Source organism: Pipistrellus kuhlii, unplaced genomic scaffold, assembly GCF_014108245.1.
Source record: "Pipistrellus kuhlii isolate mPipKuh1 unplaced genomic scaffold, mPipKuh1.p scaffold_m20_p_1, whole genome shotgun sequence".
Lineage (NCBI taxonomy): Eukaryota > Metazoa > Chordata > Mammalia > Chiroptera > Vespertilionidae > Pipistrellus > Pipistrellus kuhlii.
In genome coordinates this window covers 10179137-10198492 of record NW_023425404.1, presented here as the reverse complement: position 1 = coordinate 10198492, position 19356 = coordinate 10179137, and positions in this window count along the sequence as shown.

Genomic DNA, 19356 nt, shown 5'->3' with positions numbered 1-19356 from the left:
AGAACCAAGGGGTCCCGCAGGCCTCATGCTGTACAGAGCAGGGAAGAAAAGGTTTTAAGGGTTGAATTCAGCCTTGGTCACTCAGCAGTGAGCAAGTTAATAAAAGTGGCTGTGAGGCTGGCCTGGGCTGCTGAGGGAGCTCCCAGAGGTCGGAGGCAGAAGGGGCGTTGGAAAGGGAATAGCAGCCCTTACCCCCTCCTGCCTGTGCCCACAGTGGGGAAGGGGAGGCGGTGAGCCTGGTGTCGCTGTGCAAACCTGGAGCATAACAACCAGGCAGAGACAATGAAAGGAAGCGGTAAAGGCTGGTCTCTGGAAACAATCTATGGCTGCAATCCTGGCCCTGTTCACTTCCAAGATGCTTCTTACCATCTCTGGGCCTCAGTTTCCACATCTTTGAAAACAAGGATGATGGCACGACCTGGCTCAGGGGCTTGTTGTGAAGGTGGGATGGATGGGTACACGCGTCAAACGAAGAAAGCTACCTGGCATGCAGGAAAGGCTGGATCAAAGAGCGTCGTTGTAATTATTGTCTGCTTGCTTCCCAGCCAGCAGGAGCCCCCTGCCTGTCTGCCTCCTCTAGACAGGGCTACTGAGGCCCAGAGCGTACCCCAGAACTGCGTGCCTGGTTCACAAGCTCCCCTTTTTACTGATTCACCTTGTAATTCCCACACCTGGCCAGCAAGCAACTCATCTAGAAGCTCTGGCCCCCTCCTGATGCAAATAGGACAGTTGTCAGGTGCCAGCTTTGTCTGATGGCTGGAGTGGGGAGCACGGGTAGGCTGGGGGCACCGGGCAAGAGACTGATGGGTCTCGAGCATGAAGGCTGGTGTCCTCAGAACCAGGTGCTGCGTGTTCTCCTGCCCTGCGATTGTTTATTCTTGTGACACAACACGAAACTCACATCCTGCGGAGAGCTCCTGCCATCCGGAGCTCCCGTTAGGCTGTCTGACATCCGCACAAAGCCTTCTCTTTGTGCAGCTCATTTTTATTTCCCTCGTTCGCTCTGCCCGCTTACGTCCCACCCCCTCCCCGCATCGTCGCATGTCAAAACCAGCAGGCACCTCGGAGCCAGCCTTGTCTTTATTTTAGGAATGAGGATCCTGAGCACAGACGGATATTTTTCTTGTGTCTGGTGTGAGCCTTGCTGAGCCTGCTGAATCCAGGCTGGCCACAGCTCGTCCCTCGAGGCCGGGTCCGGGCCTTCCTTAGCAACCGCCGCTGAATCACTCCCGGGGTAGACCCGAGGCGAGTCCCTTTTTAAGCAGCCAGGCTCGAGCCTGAGCCGGGAGAGCTGGTGAGAGGGGGAGCTTGGTGCGCCCTGGCACGGCCGCCTGCCCCTCCCCCTCGCTCAGGAACCCGTGACAAACAACCTTGCCCAGAGCCCAAGCGCCTGCCAAGCCCTGTCGCGTTAAAGCCCTGGCAGGCTCAGCAAGGAGTCCCATTTCAGCCCAGCAGGTGGGGAAACCAAGGCAGCAAAAAGGCAAAGTGAGCAAGGTCACACACAGCATTGGCCGCATGCCCTGGAGGCTGGAGCCCGGGCTGCCTGCTGTGCATGAAGCTCTGGGGGCCACCCCCCAGCAAAGGCTCCAGAGGAGGAGCAGACATCGAATCCCAAATCCCGGCAGCAGCAGAGCCCAGAGAAAGGACTTCCATCCACGCGTCCGCACAGCTGTCCCCTCTCTGCAGGGAAAACAGAGGCAGTGAGGTTCCCAAAGAAGCCCTGCCCAGAGGGCACCAGCTCCAGGCCAGGAATCCAGCTCCAGAGGGTCTGAGCTCCTAGCGGAATGTCTGGAACAGCAGACATCAAAACCCTGGCAGGCCCAGGGGAGGGGGAAATTAGTTCAGGACGGCAGAAGGGAGGAAGTGGGGAAATCGAGGGAGAAGAGGCGGGACAGAGGCCAAGCATGTCTCAGGAAACCTGGAAACACCCTCAGAGGGAGGCCGGCCGAGACCCTGGCGGTTCCCACTGCCTGCGTTCCTGTCTGCAGACAACCTGGCGTGTCTCTGCCCCTGTCGTGGGGGCAGGCACTGGCCCACTCGTGTGTGCAGGCTTTCTTCCTAAGTGTCATGAAGACGATGGGAACAGGAGGCCTGTTGCGTGCGCACCCACACCAGCACGCATGTGTAGGTATCTGGCGAGCGTGCGAGCCCACAGGAGTGTATGTGTTTGCGTGCAGGCTACAAACATGTTTTCAGCAAGCTCCAGGAGAAGCAATCAGTCATCTCTGAGGAATCTTAGCAACAACCATCCCCAGAAGAGGCTCCTGCCAGCTGGAGCCGCGATGAGTCAGCAGAGGCAGTGGCGGCGGGAGGCAGCCCGTCCTGGAGCCGGCCTCTCCCTTCTCCAAACCGGCCGCCTCGCCTGGGTCACTGCTTTGGCACCGATGTCCCGAACACATTCCTGGAACTGGCCAGTACAGGCGGCTCCCTCGGCTGAAGGGTTTTTCCCTCCTCCACCCTCTCCCTCTTCCCATACCCACCCTTTTATTTTTCCTTCTTGCTGCAAGACCAAAACACACCGCATTCACGAGGTCAGGAGCGGCAGCCAAAAGGCAGGAGTTGGCAGCGGAGGGGCTGGGACACAGGAGCTGCCCAGGCCCAAGCCGGCCAGGGGAGCAGGACATCTCGTGCCAGGCAGCAGAGAGGACCCTGATGGGGACACTGAGCTCTGCTGACGTCCTACGGGGCAGAAGTGTCATTGCTGGGAGCTCCGGGAACGGTTCAGGTGCTGGCTTGCAGGGAACGAGGCTGTGACGCTGGGCCCCAGGGGACGGGGCAGGGGGTGACCTGAGGAGCAGAGGCACGTTATGAATCACGGCTCAGCTGCCTTAGTGCGTGTTCATTCCCTCCTCCCAGTAACCCACGGAGGCGGGAGAGTGATCTCCTTTAGCAGCTGGGAAGATGGAGGTATAGACAGGTGAAGGGGTCTGGACCAAGGGTGCTCAGCAGAGGAGCTAGATGAAGCCAAGCCAGACTGGACCTGCCTTGGGGGCTTTAGCTGATGGGCCCCATGGCTTCCCTCCTGGGTGTGCCGCCTGCACGCTATGCCGCCCACACTGTGTGCCGGGGATCACGGCACCTACAGAAAATAAATACAACACAAACAAAATGGCTGATGCTGTCCCCTCTCCTCCCCTCCCCTCCCACAAGCAAACAGATCTGGGTGAAGAGCCATCTGCAGTTGCAGCAGCAGCAGCAGCAGCAGGGGAAGCAGGGGCAGCCTCAGCCTGGCCGGGGCCGAGTCCCTGGCCTCTTTACTGGAGGCAGGAAATGAATAAAAGCTAAATGAGTTTGAAAATGCCAGGAGGCAGTGTTTATCCCCGTCCCCCGCCCCCCTCCCCCTGGCAAGGACCGGGTATAGTTACAGTTTAATCTTGGAAATGCCAGACAGCTGTTCCCCGTTGCTAAGAGACTGGCCCACATTATGCAGATGTCAGGGACCTCAAATGTCTGCCGGAAATTACAGATCATGTTGGAGGAGCAGCGAGGCCTTCTCTCAGATGAGGAAGAGCGGTGGGAGACACTCCCCGCCACCGCCCCTGGGCAGGTGTGGGGGGGGGGGGGGGACTGGGTGGCAGAAATAGGAGGCCCACCCCTCCCTGAGTCTCTCTCCCCCACCCCCCAGAGGCTCTGGATCCTTCACTGTGCCTGCTGGTGCCCTGGCTCCCTCCTCCCTACAGCTCCCACCACATCCGGCCTTCTTCTTTTGACAGCAGTGTGGATGCCTATCTCCACCCTCTCCCTCCGTTTCCACCTGGGACGTCTTTCTGCAGTCCAGTGTCCCCGCTGCTGGGATGCCACAGGCTGGGACTGAGCCGTGAGAAGGGGCCCACTCCACCCTAGGAAGATAGGATTTCACGCCCTGAGACCCCTTCACCTGGGGCTGAAAATGGAAACATACACGCGCACATGCACGCGCACACACACCCGCCCTGACATACACACCCTCCCTGACATGTGCCCAGCCCCCCAGCCTCGGAAACCCAAGCATTGCCGTTGTCATGGCAACTGCAGGCTACCAGGGCTGCTGCCTCCCTGGTCCCTGGGGAAGGGGAGCTGCCATCAGAGGGGGAGGAGAGGAGGAAGGCAGGAGGAGTGGGGAAGCCCTTTTCCAAACCCTGGAACGAACATGGACCCTGATTGAAAGTGACAGGGAATCCACCAGGGCCCCCGAGCAGGGCAGGGAGCAGGCCCCGCTCCCCACTCAGGCTGGAGAGGGCGCGGAGAGGCTGCCAGGTCATGTCAAGGGAGCAATGGCCTCCGCAGGGCTGCAGGATGACCCCCGGGTACTGTGAGGGTGGGAGTGGGCTGAGGCCTGGTGCAGAGTGGGTGTTGAGTGGGTACTATTTCCCTGAGAGCCCACATGGTGCCAACAGGGAGAACTTGAACTCACCGCCCATGTCCCCAGGCCGTCTCTGTCCCCCTGCCACCTCCTCCCGCCAGATAGAATGAAGCCAGGAGAGCTTTACGTGCCGAGGGAGGTGGCTGTGCAGATAGGAATCTGCATGTGTGCGCACCCCTATAGGAACATGCTTTAGAGTAGGGGTGTCGAACTCAATCAGAGAAGGGGCCAAAATCTAAAATCCAGCCTAAATCGCGGGCCGAATGGTTTACTGAACAGTCATAAACTGTCATTGTGATGGAAACGCAGCGGAGTGCAGTGATGACAGCGCGGTGTGGGCCACATTGCAAGGCCTGGCGGGACGGATTTGGCCCGCGGGCCTTGTGTTTGACACATGTGCTTTAGAGGAAGGTTTGCAGGTTCTTGGAAGCTCCATGAAGACAGGGCCATCATAACATCCCTCTGGCCTCCCCTGGGGCTGGTGTGAGGGGAACACTATCTACACAGCCTTCTTCCATGTGCCCAAGCCTTCCTTCCTCCCTCCGAGAGACCCACCGTGGCTGGGAGCCCTGCTCGCCTGGCCTTCTCCCCCTCGGGTACATTTCTACAGCAGCAGTAAATGTCAGGTGGGGAAACTGAGGCACAGGCTTCTGCAGCCTGCCCATCACAGTCCATTAGCGCTCCACAGCCCCTCAGAGCTGCCAGCCCCTAACGCTAACCCAGCCCAGCCCCTGCTCCGGAGGGCTAGGGCCTCTGTCCCTACCAATGAGCTGCCCAGTCCATCTTATTAGCTGTGTGAGCTGGACAAATAGCCTTCACTCTCCTTCCCCTTCTGGAAAATGGGAACAACAGTGCAGACCTCTTAGGAGTGCCGTGAGGATGGAATGAAAAACGTGTCATCTGTTTTGCTCCTGGTAAGCTCTCAGTACATTTTAGTGCGTAGAGTAGAGCCCATTGCTGGGCACTGCAATGTGCCGGCTTCGGCAATGAGAGGGGCAATTCCTTGGGCCGGTATGCATACCTGCTCTCCCACCCCCTCTCCCCCCACCCCAACTCCTGCACAGCTACTGGCTCTGCCCCCTTGGGAAGTTCTAGAAGGTCTGTTGGGGACAGTGCACCTGGGGAACTCTGCAGGCAGCAAGCACCAGCCACAAAGCCTGGGGTGGGGGCTGGGGGGGTATCATGGAGCTTCATAGAACAGGTGTGGATGGTGGAAGATGGAGTCCCCGCTCCTGTGGAACTGCCAAGCCAGAAAGGCTGAGCCAGAAAGGCAGGCGGGAGCCACCTGAGACGGAGCGCTGGCCGGCACCAGCTCCTTCAGCCACTGGTGGCCATCGGAGGCCTTTACTTGGCGGGAAGGAGGACTGGCAGCTGCTGGGTCTCTGCCTTTGTTCCTCTTTCTCCCCTCCCCTCCCCTCTCCCCATCCTTTCATTTCCTCCCCTCCCCAGCGCTCTCTCTCTCTCATTCACTCTCTCCCCCTTCTCTTTTCTCTCGTTCTCTCACCAACCTCAGTTCCCTCCTGCTTTGATCCTTCCCTTGAAACGGATTTCTTGCTTTCTCATCCTTTCTTCTTCCTTCGAGCTCAGAATCACACTTGGCAGCTCTCCCCTCCCACCACCCTCCCTTCCCGCCGTCTCTCTTCCCCTCCCCCTTGCCCATTCCTCCCTCCTCCTCTTCCCCTCCCTTTCTCCTTCCTCTCCCCTCTTCTCTCCAGCTTTTTCTGGAGTCTCCTTGTTTCCTACAGAGACACTTCCAGTCCCCAAACAGACAAAGCGAGGTCAAGGTCATCTGTCAAAGTCCCAACAGCCCTGGTCTGGGAGGTTGGGGCCCAGAGACCAAGGTCAAAGCCGAACAGAGAATCAGAGTGGTTTAGGGAGCGTTTGTGTCAGTATCCAGAGAACCAGCACACGCCTGGAACCCTCTTCCTACCTGGGGTTCCCTGTGCCGGGCCACCTGCGTCCCACCACCACCCTGTGTGACATGCGGCTCCTTGCTGCCTAGCAGCCCCCTGGGGAACTGGGAATGTCGGAGTCCCTCCCTGGTTCTGCTTGGCTCCCTCCTCTCTGCCCTGCTGCAGGGGGAGCCCAGTGAGCGGGCCGCAGAGAAACCGGAAGCAATAACAACCTGCTCTGAGCTGGAAGGAACATGGCTGGGGAGGGAAGGTCACTCATAGATGAGGTGCCTATTGTGATAGAAACAGCACAAGGCTTTGAAACCATGCTGGCTGGGTTTGAATCTTGGCCCTGCTTCCTCTATACAAGCCAATGACCTTGAGCAAGTCGCCAACTCGCCTCACTGTCCACTTCTGTGGAATGGGGGTATGACAAGGAGAACGCCTCCCTCCCAGGGCTGTTGCAAGAATGCTGTGAGAAAATGCCTGGGGATCCCTTAGCACAGGGATCACTTAGCTCCTCAGCACCAGCTCCTCTCTCCTTAGAGAGAGGAGGGTTTTGTGAAGAAGATGGGGTTTAGGGGAGGGAGGGGTGGAATATGCATCAGACTTTGTTTTTTTGTTGACACCAGGAGCTATGCTAAGCATTTTGAGTACATTGTCTTATGTAATCCTCCAGTAACCGGGGGAGACAGTTATTTTCTTATTCCTGCTTCTTGGAAGAAGCAATGGAAGCTTAGCAAGGCTGGGCAATCTGCGCAGGGCCCACAGCAAAGGGGAGAAGCTAAATTCTTAACTGCTCTGCCATTGGTGGGGCACGGGGGGTGGGAGAGACAGAGCAAGAGCAGTGAGCAGGCAAAGACCCGAGCCTAACTCAGGGGAAAGGGGAACGTCTAACGGAGGCCAGTGCAAACCCACCTCTCGCCCTCAGTCAGACTCAGAGCCTCCCCGTTTCTGGTCAGCTAGGCCCTGCCTGAATGCTTGCCGTTGAACCTTGGTGGGGAGATGAGGGGTGGGGTCCAGGCTCCGGTCTCTGGAACACCATGTCCCCGCCACTGCCCCCTCCTTCCCCAAAACACAGCCTACCATCCTGATAACCCCTGAGGTCCTGTCCTAACCCTTGTGTGGCCCAAATGGTCTCTCTTGGGTTCTTGCCATCCTGTGTTGCATAACGGGGATAATCACTCCTTCTTTGGGGAATCAGGGCAGGGCCTGTGTGGCCACTGCCGGAGATTTCAAATGAGTTCGGGGAAAGAGGGCAATGGCCGTGGGACTGTGGAGGCAGGTGATTTACGGGAAAGAGGGCAGCGAGGTCTTTGAAAAGACGGCTTCTGGCAGGGAGCGGTGAGCGAGGAGGTCGTGAGCCAGACAGGTGTAGCCGCCCCACCTCTGTGTCCTAGCCCCAGCGCCCCTCCCCCAGCCAGTTCCGATTACACCCTGCCTTGCTTTCAAATAGAACTCCCAGTTTCCATGGCAACTCACCCACGTGGTCTCTGCCTTAGAGGAGGAAGGGGGGAGTGAGGAAGGGCAGCTGACAGGAGGTACCAGACACTCCTGGAAGGTGAGGGCAGAGCCCCACCCTCCCGGCCCCCACTCATCCCTTCTGTCATCCACCCTCACCGCCAGGGCTCCTGGCTGCGGCCTCACAAAGCCCCACGAAAAGAGGAAATGGAGCTCGGGGACAAAGGCAGCGAAATGCCTTTCCCAAAAGGTGTCCCTGGCCTGCAGGATTCTGTGCCGCTGCCCTGGGTCCCCAAGGCAGCCGCTCATCCTGCTCTGGTCGCTTCAAGGAGAGGCAGAAATGTGCCTTCTTCTTCTTTTCTTCTTTTTCTTTTTAAATATATTTTATTGATTTTTTTTTTTTACAGAGAGGAAGAGAGAGGGATAGAGTCAGAAACATCGATGAGAGAGAATCATCGATCAGCTGCCTCTTGCACACCCCCGACAGGGGATGTGCCCGCAACCAAGGTACATGCCCTTGACCGGAATCGAACCTGGGACCTTTCAGTCCGCAGGCGGACGCTCTATTCACTGAGTCAAACCGGTTTTGGCCAGAAATGTGCTTTCTGTTGTCTCATCCTCCCTTCCTGCCAAGGGGGTTGGCATCTGTTCTGGAGCCAGGTTGGAACTTTTGCTTGGCCGCTTCCAGCTGTGTGACCTGAGGCAAGATGCTTAACCTCTCTGAGACTGTGCCTCCTCTTTGCAATGGGGATGGGCACATCTACTTCTCAGTGTCGTCCAATGAGAAGGCACTGGGGAACGCACTTTGTGAGAGATGCAGAAGGGATCGATGCAGAGGTGCGCCTGGTGACGTGGGAGCACCCAGAGGCCACCCTTTGTCCCCCCCTCTCCCGGTCAGGGGTTCAGAGAACCCCTGGATCAAAGCCCTGACTGCTTTCAGGCTTTGCCTTCCTGTATGAACCATGTCTTGATTGATCTCCCCTGGACTTGACCCTCCCAAGAGCATCTCCTGGTCAAATGTCTAGTCAGGAACCAAGAGTCCGTGATCATGCCTGGCTGCCCCGCTCCCACCTCACTGATGTGTTAGGCGGGGGTGGCTTTCCCCGGGAGAAGCTGGCACAGCTTCCTCTAGGCGTTTCCCGTCCCTTTTTCCCTCTCTTGTCTGTAGACGGGGAGGCTGTCTCATGGTGGCTGGCTGACAACTTCTCTCCAGCTCTTCGGGTGGGGACTTGCCTGGCTCGGTCTTCTGAGACACAGGCAAAACCTGGGAAGCTGAGCTCAGCAGAGGGATGGAGTCAAGGGATAGAAAGAAAGAGGCCGAGGCACCTGCCACCCTCCCCACTGCAGCTAAAGGAGCTTGGACTCGGCCAATTGTCTCTCTCCACCTTTCCAATCTCCATGCACTGGCTCATGAAGACCCCACAGGCTGCCCTCAGATATCCATAGAAAGAATCCTTCTCTTCTCTAGAGAGGCCCTGGGCTTCGGGAGCTGCTTCCTCCTGTCCTGGGACCGAGAGTGAACCACCTGCCTCTGTCCCCAGCCTCCCTGCCTCCCTCATCCATCAAGCGGGGCTGGTCTCTGAAGCCCCTGAGCTCTAAAACACTGACTCGGCAATTCTCTGAGGCGGGGAGAAGAGCCTGGCCACACAGCCTCTCCCCACAGCCCAGCCCCCTTCTCTCCTTTGTCACCTCACTCCGCAGTGTCCCTGAATCCCAGAGAGGGTGGCTTTCATTATTTTTTCTTTATTTTTATCAAAGGGTATTTTTTTGTGTGTGAAGAAAAAAAAAAAAGTGTCTCCCCTGAGACAGTGCTGCCTCCGAGCAGGCTCTCCTCGTTTCTATGGCAACAGCAGCTGGCTCACATGTGTGGTTGCTATGGAAACAAGGCTGGTTCTCCTACCTCTCTTAGCCATCCCTCCCCTCTCACTTTCCCTTCCTTCCTCACCATCTCAACACCCTCCCCCCCTCCTCCTTCTTCACATCACTTGGGATGCAAGAGAGGCCGATGGGAGGCCCTGGGCGCCATGGTGGCAGCAAATTGGTTCCTGGCCCCTGGCTGGGCCGCCACCATGCTGTCCAACCTCTGTGACTAGACCTTCCTTCTGGGCCCAGAGGGCGCTTCCTTTCCCACGATGGGATGCGGCTTTTCTGCTACAAGGGGTGGGGCATGTGCATCCTTGAGTAGCCTCTAGGCAAGGTCCCAAGCCAATCCTGCCTCTGACAAGTGAGGGCTGTCTTCTCTCTCTACCCCCAATCCAGGCCCAGCACCTTCAAATTGCATGCAAAGCCTTTTTCCACCACAATGTGGACGCACTAAAGAAAAAGAAGGATTCTTGGGGAGGCTATCAATGGCAATAGATGGAGACAGAGGGGAAAGGAAACCTAGAGAGAGAGCCCCGTCTTGTCAGTAGGTATCATCTAGATTATGTGCAGGGTTTCCCACGAGCATGTAGGGCCTACAGGGTGGGGACCCTGCCTGGTCTGTCACTGATCAATCCTCAGTGTCTGGGGGTTGGGGGGAGGAAGAGAAAAATAATATACACCAGAATGCTGATAGTGATTGATTTTTAGGTGGTGATGGTAATGGCAGCCTCTTTGCTTCTCTTTTTCAGCAAACATGTATTAAATGCTTAAAAAGAATAATGTGTGTATTTGTTTGACGTTAGAGAAAAGGGAGAAGGAGCTTAAAAGAGGCCAGAGAGCCAAATAAGCCAGAGGCTTCACTCCCTCCACACGGGAGCAGGCAATGTGGCTGGCCTGGCCTCCGAGTCACATGCGGAGGCCCAGACAGGTGAGGTGACTCTCAACTATGGTGTGACAGAGGCGTCAGGGATGGGAGCAGGGGAGAAGGCGGTCAGCCTAGGTGAGGCAGGCCAACAGTGAGCCTGGTACCTGCTGGACAGTGAGGGGACAGCAGTGGTGCTGAGAGGCGCACGGACATGCCTCTCCCCTGGTCTCCCCTCCGGGGGGCCTGAGTCCCAGGGACTGGGGCTCAGTTATGCTAGAGAACTCGTGAAAGCCACACACAGGCTGCCAGTGCCAAAGGAGCAAGTTCCAGCTCCCGGGCTCCCCTGAGAGGCAGGGCGGGGGAAAGCATGCTCAAGGTCAGAGAAAACGTCACGCAGATTCCTGTCCTCAGCCAAGGCACCCTGTTCTGTTTCCTTTCCCCCACCTGCCGTCAACACACTGGGAGGGGAGCCAGGCACCTCAGAAATCCAACCCCCTGGATTGAGGGGCTTCGGGAGCCTGAGAGGTCATCCTAATGCTCACAACCTCCCCTTATCCCCCTTAGGAGGTAAGGAGGCCAGGGCTCTCCCTGGCTCATCCCCAGCCAGCTCGCGTTGCCAGCTAGCTGTAAAGGCAGAGAGAGGGCCTGAAGGAGAACAAAGAGAAGAGGCAGAGGAGGGAGGAGCAGGAGGAGTCAGAGGGAAATTGTCCTCCCTCATCACCCAGGAGAGGGCCTTGCTCTCCTGAGATCCTTCAGGCCATGGTGACCAGACAGGGGGATGCTCCAGGTTGGGGATGAAGGAGAAGCTACATAGGGGTACGCAGGCATGACATGGGGGAGGGGGGCAATCTGGGAATGGGTGCTGCATTCAGTGCTTGAAACGTTACTTTGCTCCTCTGGGCCTCTGTTGTCTGGCCTGCAAAGTGGGGATAACAGCAGTGTTATTATCTTGATGGGATCATGGGGATGATGAAGTGAATTATAAAAAGCCGAAAAGTTAGGTTTGTTCTTTGAAGGTCACCAAGCCTTCGCAGCAAGAAAACCACCACATCACACGGTTCTGATCTGCCTGGTCTACCCAGTCTGAGCCAAGGCCCTAAAGCCATGGCTGTCTTTCTCCTGCCTCCTCCCCAGAGCAAAGCACTAGTGCCCGGGGTGCTGACCGGTTTCTCTTCACTGAGATGGAGGCGAACCCAGGGTCCGAAGACCTGCCTGTGGGGAGCGGGCTGGGTCCACTCTAAATCTCAGAGGAACCACCTCTCTAGCACCCTGATGAGAGAGAGGTTCCCCCATGCTCTGCTTGAATGCCTCCCGTGACAGGATCTCATTCCTTTATAGATATTGCATCTCCCCAATCCTGCGTTTCAATGCCCTCTTGCTAATATTAATGCTACCCTTTCCATTAAAAAAAAGAAGAAGAAGAAGAGGAGGAGGAGGAGGAGGAGGAGGAAGAAGAAGAAGAAGAAGAAGAAGAAGAAGAAGAAGAAGAAGAAGAGAAAAGAATTGTGCTTCCCAGTCCATTATCTTTATAGAGACAATCAACGACAAATAGTATCTGAGTATATCTGCCATCTAGGAGGCCTATCTTAGCCCCCCACCCATCCCCACCCCAAGCAAGTCATTCTGATTCCAGCAAAACTTTAAAAACTCCAGCTTCTCCTTCCCCCACCTTCCAGAGCACTGCTTTGCTCTTGGCCCTCTTACAAGCCTCGGCCCCACGTGGGGGTGCAGCGGGCCGTCTCCGGCAGTTCCTTTTTTCTTGCCCTTGGTTCTGTGCCCTTCCTCCGGCTTTGAATGTGTCCTTCTCCCGTCTGAGCTCATCTGCCAGCTCTTCATCTCTCAGGCCCCGCCCCTTCTCCTTCTCCCGAAGACCTTTCATGATTACACAGGCAGAACCGCGCTTCCGACGCCTCCCAGGCCGGCTCAACGCTCTGCTTTCCAGGCTCCCCGCAGGACCGAGCCTGGCTGTCCCCGTGTGTTCAGTGTCCCCGACCAAGTTAGAAATGCGGCCATCCCCCTCTCTGGGTTCATGTCTTTGAAGTGGGGAGCGTGTATTCGTTTCCTAAGGCCACCCTGACAAATCACCACCGAGAGGGGGACTTAAAGCAACAGACATTTATTCTCTCACAGTCCTGGAGCCTCCAAGTCTGAGGCCAAGGGGACGGCAGGGCTCTGCTCCCTCTGGAGGCTCTGGGGAAGGATCCTTCCTTGCCTCTTCCAGCTTCTGATGTTTGCCAGAAATCCTTGGCCTTTCAGACTGATTAATCTCAGCCTCGTGGTCACGTGGCCTTCCCTACTCCCCCTCTCTCCCCCTGGGTATCTCTGTCCAAATTTCCTTCTTCTTATAAGGATACTGGTCTTTGGACTTAAGACCCACTCCGCTCTCGTATGACCTCATCTTAGCTTATTACATCTGCAGAGACCCTATTTCCAAATAAGGTCACGTTCACAGGTCCCCGGTGCACATGAGTTTGGGGGGGACATAGTCCCTCCCCCTCAGCTGTGCTTTCTCCTTCTCCCTCACCCCTGCTCCCCCACGGAGCTTTCCTTGAGTCTGACTTTTCCTCCTTGACATCCTGCTAGTTGGCCCACGCTCACCATCCCGACAGCCAAGGCCCAGGCTGAGTGCTGGCTTCCCTGCTTAGATACGGGGACTTGAAAATGTTATTTTTCTCCTCTGGGCCTTTGTTGTCTGGCCTGCAAAGTGGGGGTAACAGGAGTACCCGCTTGAGGCTTGATAAGATCTTGATGATGCTTAAGTGAATTGTTCTTTGTAAAGAGAAGAACAGAGCTTGACACTTGGGGGGAGGGGGGGGACAGAGAAGCATGAAGAATCATTTCAGGCCCTCGTCATTTCAAACATAGATTCCTGCGAGGCTTCCCGACCAGCTGCCTCTCAGCTCCAGTCGCCAGCACCTCTGTCCTCAAAACACAAATCGTACCCTGTCACTCCACATTATCTGAATGCATTCCAGTGCATTCAGATTAAAATTTGCAGCGGAGAGCACAGGGCCTTTAGCAAGGCTGCTCGCATCTGCAGTGCACACCATCCTAAATCCGTAGGCTGCACACACACACACACACACACACACACACACACACACACATTTGTACACACATATGTGTCCACACACACAAACTGCTCAAGCCACAATGCTATGACCTAACCTGGCTCTCAGGAAACGCCAGACTGTCTCCCACCACAGGCCCTTTGCACAGCAGCTGTCTGGGGTGTCTGCTCCTCCTCCCTCAAGAGAGATTGTGCTGGGTCCACCACCTCCAGAACCCCCACCCCTTCAGCCTCTAGTCCAGGCTGAACCCTGCTTCTGGGGCCCTGCCCTTCCCAGCACTGAGCTGCTCCAGGACTAGGGCTGTGTCCTTTCTCTGCATCTTCAGGACATTCTGTGGAGCACCATAGGTATAAACACAAACAAAGCATGTGTGAATAAACAATACTTCCTATTTCCTAACCCCTGTAGAGCAACCATGTCAAACTCATGGTCGCTGGGCCACAGGTGGCCCACAATGAATATTTTTGTGGCCCAGCCAATATAGCGGTATGTAAGAAACGTTTTAATAAAAATTTCATAACTTGCCGAAACCGGTTTGGCTCAGTGGATAGAGCGTCGGCCTGCGGACTCAAGGGTCCCGGGTTCGATTCCGGTCAAGGGCATGTACCTTGGTTGCGGGCACATCCCCAGTAGGGGGTGTGCAAGAGGCGGCTGATAGATGTTTCTCTCTCATCAATGTTTCTGACTTTCTATCCCTCCCCCTTCCTCTCTGTAAAAAATCAATAAAACATATATTTTTTTTAAAATTTCATAACTTAATTTTTACAACTTCTGTTACACCTAATTATTAATAACAAACTATAACATTCACTAATGACCGATTTCTATAATCGTGTTATATTCTCTTCCCTTACACGCTTTATGCGCAGGCGCACCATTTCTCTCCACTAATACTAGCAGTGAATATTTTAGCAGCAGATTGCTACGTCATTAGTCTTGGACTGACTTGTTTGGTGTGAGCAACAGGAAATATTTCACTTTCAGAGAACAAGAAAAATAGGTTTATGTGCATTATGCTTATTACCGTATTTTTCGGACCATAAGACGCTCCGGACCATAAGACGCACCAGTTTTTAGAGAAGGGAAATGAAGAAAAAAAGATTCTGAAACAGTGTCCTAAAATATTTTATGTGCATTAAAACCCAACATCACAGTCATAAACACATGTAATCAACCCTGTAAAGTAAACAGCAGCATTTAGAACCATTTTAGAGCCGGGCAAGCACACAGAGACCACACAGAGCCGGGCAAGTAAAAAAACTTTTTTTTTTTAAGTATATATGTAGGCTATATTTGGACCATAAGACGCAGGGACTTTTTCCCCCCACTTCTGGGGGGAAAAAAAGTGTGGTAATTTGTGCAATTATTCAGTGTCTGGTAAGTTAATGTTCAAGAAAAATTAATTTTTATTGAAATGTTCTATTATTTTATGTTAACAATGACTCGTTTATTTCAGCCCTTTGTATTCAGCATGTCTCTATTAAAATAAACCTACGTTTCTAGGAAAATTGAAGCTTTTGGGTGGTTTTTTTTTTTTGTGGCCCACAGAAAATTAGACCTTGTTTATTTGGCCCGTGTTAGCCTTTGAGTTTGACATGCTTGCTGTAGAGACTCCTTTGATCCGTGTTTCTCTATTTTCCACTTGACTTGACACTCACCTGTCTTCACCACCTCCAGAACCCCCACCCCTCTGTCTCCTGTCAGCCCCGAGCCTCCTCTCAGACTCTGCACTGTTCTGGGCCTTCCCAAACAGCCTGCCCCGCCCCTCACACACCCCAGTCTCAGGTGGGCTGCTATTGCTCCTGGATTGGATTATTTCGCACACCTATGGTTTGGGCTGTGATGGTGGGAAAGGCTTTGTGTGGTGTCATTGTATGGCGCTGGGGCCCACAGGAGAGCCGAGGGGCTCTGGGGGCTGGGAGGCAACAGAGAGCAGTAAACACTCCTCCGGAGGAACAGGTGCTCCACCCCATCACCCAAGGCGACACCCCGGGCAGCCCTGGGGCAGCCAGGGGCCCGGGCCCCCTGGGGCTTTTCTCTGTTAGAGCACGTGTGTGTGTGGGGGGGGGGGGGAACCTTTTTCCTGTGGGGTTGCCCTCGGGAAAGCGCCTCATGGGGCTGCTTCAGGGCGGGGCTCAGACACAGAGAAAGAAGGCCTCAGGGCCCTGGGCTTCAGATGTGGGGAAGCAGAGGCGGTGGGGCCCCTTCTGGGCAGAGGCTGTGCCAGGTGACAGAATTGCCTCGGCCCCAGGCAGGGCTGGAAGGACTCATGGAGCCTGGCTGGCCCCTTCTTCCTGTGTCTGGTCTGACCTCACAGGGCCCATCACAGCAGCAAGGCCAGCCTCCAGCTTCTGACCCGATTTCCAAAGGCAAACCGTTGTCTCCCAGGGATCCCAGAAACAGTATCTTCCTTCCACCATCACCCCCACTCCCGCCCCTGCTCCAATACCTCAGTGCTTCTCTTCCGGGTGACAGCCAGCACCATCCACCCAGCACCCGTCCCCCAGGCCAGAAACCAGGGGTCTCCTTTGATGACTCTCTCCCTGACCCCCACTGATCACCCTTATCTTGTGCACACGGCTCCCACCCTCAGCTGCTGCCCAGGCCTCTGTGTCCCCGACCCCCCCGCTCCCCCAGCCCCACACTGCACTGCTCTGCTGGTTCCTTAACTCACCCCTGCATTCCCTCTTTCACAAGAGACAGAACCACTAAGTCTGGAAGCAGATGCAAATAGAGAACAAACGCTGTGTTGCTCTCACATGACAATAGCATCATCTACGTTTTCAGATTTCCTGCCATCCTGCCATCTCCACCCAGCAACCGAGTGGACAGCTCACTCAGCTCTGAACTTGTCCCCATGCTGTTAAAACCTTCCATAGATTCCCACTGAACTCAGGGAAAAAGTCAAAGGTACACACTTCTGAGACCTCCTGGGGCAAGATGGCTCTGGGCGGGAAGAGACCCATGGCCTGCTCCCTTTTCCACCCAGACCGCCTCTGGATTCCTCCTGATGACAGCTGCTTCCTTCTGTCGACTCTCAAGCAACCCCCCCTCCTTTAGACTACCCCAAACACAAGCTGCCAAAGTGCACCACCCCAATGCTGGAAGCTCTCCCTGCTTCCCCAGAAAGTTCACCTCTCAGCCTTCTCTTCTCCCACCCTCCTTGCTGGCGATGGCACCTCTGGGAAGGTACTCACAGGTGGACACTGCCTCCTACTGCCCTCGTCAGCTGGAGGGCCGGCCTGGGGCAAGGCCCAGCAATTGGGCCTGTTCTGTGGTGGATGTCACAGGAGGTGGAAGACGGGACCTGGCCCAACAGAGCTTCTGCCTGGAGCCCCGAAGGTGGGACCAAGCTTTCTCTTTGTGCTCCCGCCTCCAGTCCCTCCTCCATTTGTATTCAAGACCACTTCCCCGCTTTGATGAAACAGTAACCAACGTCTAGCTGCCTGTGCTTCTCTCCGCATTATTCATGGGCTCCCCTCTCTGCTGCCCACACTCACAGGCTGATCTCATGCTCCATTCAAGAGAAAGGTCCTGGTGCAATGGTGTCCCCTCCCTGCCCCTCCCACTGTCCCTTTTCTCCTCTGTCCTTAAGTCAAGAGGATCAAGAAGAGGGTCTGTGATGGCCACTCACTCCTCCCAGGGGCACTGGGGCCCTTTCGTCATTTGCTGCTCCTCATCCAGACCCACTGCCTGTTCCCTGGGCCTGGCTCCAGGGGTGGGGGCAGGAGGGGGGGGGAAGGAGGGCTAGGAGAGCTGAGAGGTAAGCCTGGGAAAGGCCCTCGTGGCAGTGGACTTGGGTTTCTCCCATCCGGCTCACAGCCCAGGTCTGCCTTTCAAGCGAAGAAGGCCCTTTGGGGACCTCTGGGCCCGAGGAGATCAGAACACGCCCTCCTGTGGCCAGGGCTTGTGACGGGCCATCTGGGGCCATGCACACGGCTGGGCTGTTTGCCCACTCCCCGTGCCTGCTCTCCTGTCCACTCCTCCCTAACCCATCCCTGGGCCCCCTCCCCAGCCCCAGGTGAGTACTGGGGGCACCAGGCAGGTGTGGCAAGGCCTCCTTCTGGAGCAAGGAGGCAGGAGGGTGCCACCTCCTCTGTGGCTCCCCAGCGGCCTGCCTCCCGGCCAGCAGGGTCCAAAGGGGCCTGACTGGCAGGGATTAAACTCATCGAGTACCTAACTGTGCTCCCAGTGTTCATCTGATGACCACATTTCCTCGTACACTGCTCTTTGAGGCAGGAAATGGTTTTCCTTCTTCCTAAGTAGAGAGACAGGCTCAGAGAGGTTAATTGACCAGTCACACAGCCAGCCAGTGGCAGGGCCCAGATTCTCTGGCTCCAAAACACCCCTACAGCCAATTCCTGGCAAGGGAAGTCCTTTTTGTGAGCATTCCTCAGGCCACTCCCCCCCCCCCCCCCCCAAATCCTCCTGTGCTACCTTTCCAGGGGCTGATTCCGGGGGACCTGGGCATGCCACGCCCCACTGGCTGGGATGCCGCAGCTCTGCCTGCCCCAGAAGGACCCAACTGCTCATCAGAAGCACCGGTAACCAGGCAACCAGCCCCCCTGGCTTCAGATAAGCAGAAACAGCTGGGAGCTGCAGGCTGGGAAGCTGTCGGAGGGGAGGGAGGAGGGAGCCAGCCAGCCAGTCATCTGGTTATTTTGAGCCTGTTATTCTCGTCTTCCCAGGCCTCAGCTTTTGCTAGGGCCTTTTCCGAAAGCTTGTCCTTGCCACTGCCTCCAGGGAGGGGTCTCGGGGGGGCTCTGCCCAGCCCTGAGCCCAGCACAACTTGGGGGAGGTAGCAGACGGCTGACCCTCCCTCTTTCCCTGAGCGAGGAAGAGAGGTTCAGGGGTTCCGGGGCCACTTGATAAACAGAAATAGTTAGGCTTCACCTTGCTAGGTCTTCAGGACTCAATGAGAGGTCTTCCTCCTCCCTGACATCCGAGCAGCCAAGAGGACGGGTTCAGCTGAGAACCTTACCCCATCCCGTGATGGCCCCAGTACCCGGGCATGGGGAGGGGTGCCGCGGGCCATGGGGTGGTGAGGGCTGTCAGACCAGCCAGGCTTGGCTCCATCCCAACTCTGCCCATTAATGGGCTTGGCCAGGCCTCTCTGGGCCTTGGTTTTCTCCTGGAGGGGGGATGTGAGAGGGAGAAAGCACGCGAAATGCCCCATATGGCCGTCTTCCCTTCCTCCTGCTGGGGCCTGCCCTGCCCAGCCCGACATCTCCCCCAGCAGGTCTGTCCTCCGAGCTATTTCTGTCTCCGGCTCTAAAGGTCAGTGCCTTTCATGATACGGCAGCTGCTGCCTCTGCGCCACCTCTATGTGATGTCAGTCCCACGTCTGCCCGGGGAACCCTGGCTCTCCCCAATGGCTCTCCCTCCCTCGCCTTCCACCAAGACTGGCCTGGGCGCGCCCACCCCTCCCCCTCCACACAGTTTTCCAACTAGATCTGGAGCACAGCCCTTGGTTTATTGACTGACTCACTGACCGCAGCTCTTACCCTCCTTCCGCCCCAGGACACACAAGGCTCCTCGCTGACCACTAGGCATCTCGGTCTGTGTCTCGGGGCCTCCTGGGAGCCCATGGGCTTTTTCCTATAAGAATGCACAAAGGAGAGGACCCGAAGGAAATCACCCCAGCAAGCTTCTGGAATGTACTCCCTTCCCCTCACCACGCCGCCCCCCTCCAGCTGCTGCCCCCTCTCCTCCCCTGGCCCTGAGGGATTGGGGCCGGCAAGAGGCGTCTCATCTGGAAATCCCCCTCCTCGGGTTGGTCTTGCCCCCTCACTCTCCCCCGCTCGCCCCCCCACCCCCATCAGTGCAGACCAGCACCCCTGCTTAAGGAGGGAGAGAGAGAGA